This window comes from Amaranthus tricolor, chromosome 9 (genome assembly GCF_026212465.1).
Source record: "Amaranthus tricolor cultivar Red isolate AtriRed21 chromosome 9, ASM2621246v1, whole genome shotgun sequence".
Taxonomy (NCBI): domain Eukaryota; kingdom Viridiplantae; phylum Streptophyta; class Magnoliopsida; order Caryophyllales; family Amaranthaceae; genus Amaranthus; species Amaranthus tricolor.
Genome location: NC_080055.1, coordinates 27,120,513 through 27,128,924, shown reverse-complemented (window position 1 = coordinate 27,128,924; position 8,412 = coordinate 27,120,513). Strand labels below are relative to the sequence as shown.

The 8,412-nt window shown below is 35.3% G+C and overlaps 1 non-coding gene across 1 annotated transcript; it reads left to right on the top strand.

Annotated features, from left to right (window-relative positions):
• The first annotated feature begins 2,740 nt into the window (after positions 1-2,740).
• LOC130824696 (small nucleolar RNA R71) lies at positions 2,741-2,848 on the top strand. Its single transcript, XR_009046787.1, has one exon. It is a non-coding gene; the product is annotated as a small nucleolar RNA R71 (small nucleolar RNA).
• The last annotated feature ends 5,564 nt before the right edge of the window (positions 2,849-8,412 follow it).

Below are 8,412 nucleotides of genomic sequence, written 5' to 3'. Positions count from 1 at the left end.
ATTTAAAACCAAATTACATTCTTCACATCTTTTCAAAACTTTAGTGAGATTAGTCAAACAAGAGTCAAAAGAACTACCATACACACTAAAGTCATCCATAAAAACTTCCATGATAGACTCTATGAAATGAGAAAAAATGCTCATCATGCAACGCTGAAAAGTAGCTGGTGCATTACATAACCCAAATGGCATTCTACGATATGCAAAAGTACCATAAGGGCAAGTGAATGTTGTCTTCTCTTGGTCGTCAGGATGAATGGGAATTTGGAAGAATCCAGAATAACCATCCAAATAACAAAAATATTTATGACAAGCTAACCTTTCAAGCATTTGATCAATGAAGGGGAGAGGGAAATGATCTTTATGAGTAGCTAAATTCAGTCTCCTGTAATCAATGCACATGCGCCAACCAGTGACAGTTCTAGTGGGAATTAATTCATTTTTATCATTTTTAACAACAGTCATCCCACCCTTTTTTGGAACCACTTGCACAGGACTTACCCACTTAGATGCAGCTATAGGAAAAATAATGCCTGCGTCAAGCAGTTTCAAAACCTCACTTTTCACTACTTCTTGCATGTTGGGGTTTAAGCGCCTTTGTGGTTGAATACAAGGCTTATGACCTTCTTCTAAATGAATCCTATGCATGCAAAAGTCGGGACTAATACCTTTCAAATCATCAACACTATACCCAATGGCCTTCTTATGAGTTTTCAGAACATCCAAAAGTTGGGAAAGTTGGGCATCATTGAGTGTAGTGCTGACGATGACAGGATGGAGCTCTTTCTCATCAAGAAAAACATACCTAAGATGTGAAGGGAGAGGTTTTAGTTCAGGCTTCTTTACTTCAACTTGGCATATAGGCCGAACTAACCTCTGCACTCTCTTGCTCTCGCTGTGACTAAGCTCTTCATTACAAAGAGCTTGTTCAATAGCATCAACTTCAGTCTTCCAAATGCTAGCATCACCTGTAGAAGATTCAAGACAAAGAACGGCCTCCAAAGGATCTTTCATAAGAGTTAGGGGCAAGTTATCATAACAAATCACATCAACTACATCAATAGCATAGCATTTTTCCTCAAGCATGGGACTTTTCAAAGCATTGCTCAAATTGAAAGTTACATTGTCGTCCCCCACAGAAAGTGTAAGTCTACCATTTTTCACATCAATTACTGCTCCTGCCGTATGAAGGAAAGGTCTTCCTAAAATAATAGGAATTTGTCAATCTTCCTCCATGTCAAGAACAACAAAATCAACAGGGATATAAAACTTACCTACCCTGACAGGGACGTCCTCTAAAATACCCAAAGGATATTTAACAGAACGGTCGGTCATTTGTAAAGTAATGTTAGTAACTTTTAGATCACCCATTTTCAATTTAGAACAGACAGAAAAAGGCATCACACTGACACTAGCTCCTAAATCACATAAAGCTTTATCAATAAATAATGTTCCAATGTGACAGGGGATGGAAAAACTACCAGGATCTTTCAGTTTTGGAGGGGATTTATTTTGTAGCAAAGCACTGCATTGTTCAGTAAAAGCAACTGTTTCTACTTCACTAAAAGCTCTTTTCCTAGTCAAAATGTCTTTCATGAATTTAGCATAAGCAGGCACTTGTGTGATTAATTCAGTAAAAGGAACTGTTACCTGCAAATTCTTCACTACCTCCAAGAACTTACCGAACTGCTTGTCGAGTTTGTGCTTCACTTGGCGGTTGGGAAAAGGAAGTTTGATGGGAGGCACTTGCAATGCCTCATCTTTCGCTTTCTCCTTCTCTTGCACTGCCTCAGAAGATGCTTCATTAGTACTCGTTTCAGAAGTGCTCTCATCTTTCGAGTTTGACTCTCCCTCTTGAGGCATGGGTGGCTCATCATAACTCATCCCGCTTCTTGTAGTGATTGCATTGGCGGTCTCCTTTCCATGTGGTTGAGTGGGTTGGCCAGGTAATGCTCCAGCCTGTCTAGAGGAGCTAGATGCAGCTAATTGAGCGACTTGAGTTTCAAGCATCTTATTATGAGTACTGAGTTGCTCGAGCTGTTTGGCCATTTGAGCCATCATGGTTTTCAGTTCCCCTAATTCGGATTGGGGTTGTTGATTCTGAAATTGCTGCTGTTGATGGCCTTGAGGAGGCCTTTGGAAACCGGGTGGTCCTTGATTGGGCTGATATTGCTGATGTTGCCCATATTGTTGTTGTGGTGCTTGTGGTGGATAGTGTTGTTGTTGAGGATTTAACACATTATTGCTGCGATATGACAAGTTAGGATGATTTCGAACTCCAGGATAGTAGCTATTGTTGTTGAAAGGAGGACGAGCTTGAAAAGCATTGACTTGCTCTGGCACTCCCATAGCTCCATTGGGATTTACAGAACACTCCATTAGAGAATGACCATGTACACCGCAATAATCACAAGCAACTCCACCTTGGCTAGAGGTAGCCATAGCATTGACGGGCATAGATGTATTAGCATTCATGCGCATCCCATCGATCTTCTCATTCAAAGCTGAAATTTGTGATGATAGAAGGGAATAGGTTTCAACTTCATGTTTCCCCTTCCTTGGTGCTTGAGCTGCGCGCCTAGTTGAGCTATTCCATTGATTTTCAGCAAGAGTATCCAAGAGTGAAATAGCCTCAGAAGTTTGTTTGTTCATGAAAGAGCCGCCAGCCGCACCATCTACCATCCTCTTAGTCTCATTATCAAGACCATTATAAAATGATTGCATAAGAAATTCCTTCTCAATACCGTGATGTGGGCACATATATTGGTAATCTTTGAATCTCTCCCACGCATCATGAAAAGTTTCCCCCGCATCTTGTGAGAAACTATAGAGCTTAACTCTGTAGTCGTGAGTCTTATAACCGGGATAATACTTCACTAAGAAAGCATCAGACAATTGCGCCCAAGTAGTAATGGTGTTGGGAAGAGAGTTATACCAACGTTGAGCCTTGCCCGCCAAAGAGAAACGAAAAAGGTATAAGTAGAGCTCGTCGTCAGTCATCCCAGTAATCTTTTGTAGAGAACATGCTTGAAGGAATTTCTGCAGATGATCAACGGGTTCTTCATTGTCAAGACCATAAAACTGATTTCCTGTGATCATATTCATAACATGGGATTTGATGTCAAAGTTTCCAGCATTAGTAGTCGGCATCCTAATCCCCGCGGTAACATTGCTAGCCTTGGGCTGTGTAGACTGCCTAAGAGTTCTCTCGGGAGCCTGAGCCGCCATGTCAAGAGATTGAGAGGCTTGTTTACGAGCCTCCGCTCTCCTTTTCTTTGCACTTGCGTGTGTTCTACGAGCAGTTGCCTCGACTTCAGGATCAAAAAGCAAAGGTTGCTTGTTGGTGCTCCTGGTCATGCACAAAAACACTAGAACAAACGTAAATACACTCGAAGAACAGTTGTTCCTCGAGTGGGTTAGCAAAAGCAAACGCTAAATTCAAAAAGTAAAATTGTTGCCCTTCCCCGGCAACGGCGCCAAATTTTGATAGGTCGTTTTGCTACCAAAAATAATTCCTAATTCACCTAACTAGTATAGTTGGGTAAGTAGGGTCGAACCACTGTGGAAGGACAAGTAAAATCACAATTTGAACCAAGTTCACTAACGCTAACAATCAAATGTTGGAATTTTTTTGTTTATCTAATATAATGCAAAAAACAAGAGATGAATGAAATTCAAAAATTAAAAACCTAGGGCTAAGAAGGATTCACTATGCATCGATCATGATTCATGAACAATAATTGGGATAGGAATGAATATAGGCGAAGGAATGTGTTGCTCTCGCAAACAAATTCGACAATCAAACAATAAAAGAAGCTATCGCGATTAAAGCTTAACTGTTCAAAGAAGGAAATCTTTCACTCAAACTCGCAACTTTCGCTTATAGAATTGAGTGAATAAAACTTGCAAATTGGCCAAACATGCAATCAATACAAAACCTATCAATTGAATCACCTAGACAAACCAAGTTTAAATCCTAAAATCAAACAAAAATCATGACCTTTTGCATAGTTTCACCAAGCCCTAGCAATAAAACTACTCACTAAGCATATTAAAACTAACAAGAGATTCAAAAATGAAATTCATGGAGGAAATTAAATTCAAACTTAATGGAGAGATAATCATGCAATGATAACGATGATAAACGAGAACAAGAAATTAGGATTGAAAGAAATACCTTTAAATTAATTAAAATTACAAATTCCGATTGTTGATTTACAATCTTCCAAAGCAAGAAATAATAGAAATCCCCATTGATACCAAACCCTCAGGAAAAGAAAAAAACCAGAGAAAGTCAACGTGCCCTAAAATTCCCTTCCAATGCTATATATATCTCCTTCCAAAAAGATCGGAGGTTACCGGAAGTTATAAAAAAAATAACCGCTGGACCCGACCGGGTATGGAGAAACCAGCCCGGGTACGAGGCAAAGCCAAATCTCAAAGACCAAAGATTTTCTAAGTTTTGGAACAGACCCGGCCGGGTATGAGGAAACCAGCCCGGGTTTGAGAGGTTCACCCGGCCGGGTCTGTGGATACCCGCCCGGGTCCGTGTGATAGCATTTATGCCAAAAAAAACCTCTTCAAAAATCTTCTAAGTATTGGATGCTGACCCGGCCGGGTATGTGGAAACCCGCCCGGGTGCGTGTCTTTGTCAGCACAAAATTGATACTTCGAGTAGCTTACGACCTTTCAACTTGCAAATCTCGCTCCGAGGGTCGATTCCTGGCCTAATTAGAGCTTTATTCCTACAAAACAGATGGGAAACAAACACTCCAACCAAGTATAAAAACCAATGGAAAAATGAAGCATGATACGCGAGAAATGCTATGAAAATGCAATGGGGGAATGGTAAGAAATAGTATATAAAACATGCACATCATTAACCCTCACCTATTTTCATGGGTATGACGCTAAAAGCATCTACGTCCACTATTCAAATGGATATATTCATTACATTTATAAACCCACCTTAAACTCGTCTCATATATGTAACATAGTTACATCAATGTGACTCATACTATTATTCTTTCTTATAAATTAATCTAACATATTTTTTATCTAAACCATATACGTTAACAGATTAAAGCTAAAACTTATATAATGAATAATTCGTCATATTATATACATAAGTGAACTAACATTAAAAATTCATCTTTTTAACGTGGTTATATTTATATAGTTCAAGATACTTCAAAAACTTTTAATTGTGTAGAATGAAAAATTTTAATAATTAAATTTACAGCATTTATTATTTTGGTTCGCCTCACTTAATTTGCGTTATTTCTATTTTTGGATAATTACACATCACTTCCTTTTAATCTCATCCATACATTTTAGCTCTTTTTTGATTTCATCCACACAATTTATTCTCTATTTTCATTTATTACTATTATTCACCTTTTTCTTAAAAAACGGTAATATTCTCTTTGATGCAAACTAAATAGAACCAGAGGAGTACCTAGCTAACATATAAAAGTAGTAGTATATAGTAGCATAGTGTAGATACAAGGCGTGCAGATATAAAGCAGGTGCATATGGAGCGAACGAATATGAATTGAAGCAAGTACGACCTCAAACCCACAACTAAGCCACTATTTATGGCGTTTAAGATTTTTTATACTTCTATTCGCAATTCTCATCAATGCAACCCTCTTTAACATTTAAGCCTCTTAGCGTAACACAATTATCCCTTCTTCCATTATCAATTCCCCCTTGAACGTTCTCACTCAACCAACTTTCAGTTTAACTTGAATGAACACATTTTAGCTTCTCCAAGTTTTTATTACATAAGTTTTCCCTTATCAATGAGGAGTAGTTTCCATTTTCTAATTTTTTAGTTAAATAAACTTAATTTTTATAAAAAATATTATAAAAAGTTGTTTACTTATATTTTTAAAATTGATCACTTTAAAATTGCGATCATAAAAAGTTATCACTTTAATGTTATAGTGATCACTTTATAACAGTAAGTGTATATTGAGTCAATTCAATAGATAAGATCTCATTGTGAAACCATCTCATTTGAAAATTTATTATTTTTTGGTCAAATTATACTATGTAGTCAACCTCTTTTTCTAGGCAATTTTCCAAAATGAAGTGTTTTTTTTTTCTTTTACAATATATCTCCTAAGAGACCGTCTTTTATAAGAGACGACTCTCCAGGCCCAGATCGAAAAACAAAAAAAAAAAAAAAAGAAAAATTTAAAAACCGACGCGTGCGTTTGATCCTATTTGGAGTTGGTGTTATAACCTATTAAAGTTGGTATTATAACCTAATAAAGTTGGTATTATAACCTATTAAAATTGGTATTTAGAGTTGGTGTTATAACTTATTAAAATTGGTATTATAACCTATTTGGAGATACCAACTTTAATGTGTTATAATACCAACTCTAATAAGTTATAATACCAACTTCAATAGGTTATAACACCAACTTCAAATAGAAATACACAACGCGCATTTTCACGTAGTTATTTTTTTATTAATAATGGGTCGGCCCGTTTGAGACACGTCTTTTATAAAGACAAGAATTTGTGTTTCTTTTAATAGCTTTTCAACGGTTGAGTGTGGCCCAAAATTTAGGCCCAATCCAGAATATTTGGTTAACAATCTTACAACCTATAAAGTGGAACAAAAAAAACTTAGGCGAGACGGTTTTATTATGAGACCGTCAATTTGGGCCGGCTCAATTCGCGTGTATAACAACATTTTAGTTTTCTGGACATTTATCAATTTCGACCCTTATAGGTATCAATTTTGAAAATTGATATCTTTAAGGTTAAAACTGATATCTTTAAGATCAAAATTGAAAAATGCCTAAAAAATGAAAAAATGCCTAGGTTGTTACACGCGCGGCCTAAATTGATGGTCTCATTATGAGGCCGTCTCGTCCAAGACCAGTTGAAAGTGGAAAGTTAATACTGCACAATGTGAAATAAACCATAAAATAAGCTTTTTAAACAAAGCAATTTCAAAATAAGCTTCAGAAAATTTTAATTGTCGAAACATGCATCTTTGTGTCTGAGCCTAAGATTAAGGTTTATTCGTTGTTACTAACAGTGTACAGAGAAAAAAATTACTTTGTTCACTGTTAGTAACAGTGAACAAAGTAATTTTTTTTCTCTGTTCACTGTTAGTAACAACGAACAAACTTTAATCTTAGACTCGAATATAAAGACACTTATTTTAAGGATTAAAATTTTCTAAAACTTATTTTGAGTTTTTATTTTTATAAATAAGCTTAATGTATTGAACCTTACCGGGCATTGGCATTCATCACTGCTACTATAATCCTATTTATTGGAGGTTGTTTATGCATGATCTGAAGCAGAATCCACTATATTCGGCATGCTAAAGTCTAAACTATAGCTGTAAATCGAACCGGGTTAAAGTTTTAACAGTCCGGGTCAAAATTTTAAATGGGCCAATAATATTACATGAAAAAACAAGAATATTTTATGGCAACTAAGCTCAATAATAAACAAAGTCAATTATTTATGTCTAGGAATCAACTGAATAAAAAATTTAAGTTGATGATTGAGACCGCATAATATGGTATATACTCTAATATGCTACCTTATGGAGTACAATGTAAGAGTTCATTGTCCTAAAAGTTTAAATTTAAATGATCAGGGAGGGTGAGATTTAATCTATTGAACTCTTTTCATGTTAGGCTTCTAAAACACTATTAAGAAATAAATATTGCACCGGAAGCTCAACTGATAGTTGAAGCCTATATACTTTAAGATATCAATCCCTTTTTTATCCATTTGAGTTTTTTTTTTCAATAAAAGTGATATTTTATCTTTACAAAATCTCACCTTCAATAGCAAACTCAAAAGAATAAAAGAGGGGTAAAAATACCCACTGTGATAAATCTATTTGAATAAAATATTTTAAACTTAATATTAAGTTTGAGTTTTGATATAACTAAAAAATATTTACTATTTTCAAATATTTTAGATTATATTTTCTCCGTTTTTATACTTGCACCCAAACACCTTTTTACGCAGTTTAATTGTGTTTATCGGATTGTTAATATTTAGAATTATGCAATATGTAAAATAAATATATATAGCATGATTAACAGTACAATATTTAATTTGAGTGCAACTGTGCAAGTAAAAACCTATAGGAAGGATTTTAAAATAAAGAACAATTGAAATTGTAGTATTGTTAGATTTAGCAGTAAAAACCCAGGAAAGAGTATACTACAATCTAGAATATTGTTTCATAATTGCCTTAAAAAACAGTTGGGAACCATTTTACTGGTTCTTCATTTTTATTATTGCTGTCAAATCCAATCACTTCAATAGTAGCTAGATTTCTTTATTTACTTCATTTTTATAAATGTGAAAATAAATAAATGCCTATAAACGTAAGCAATAAGTCATTATTAATAATTTCTAATC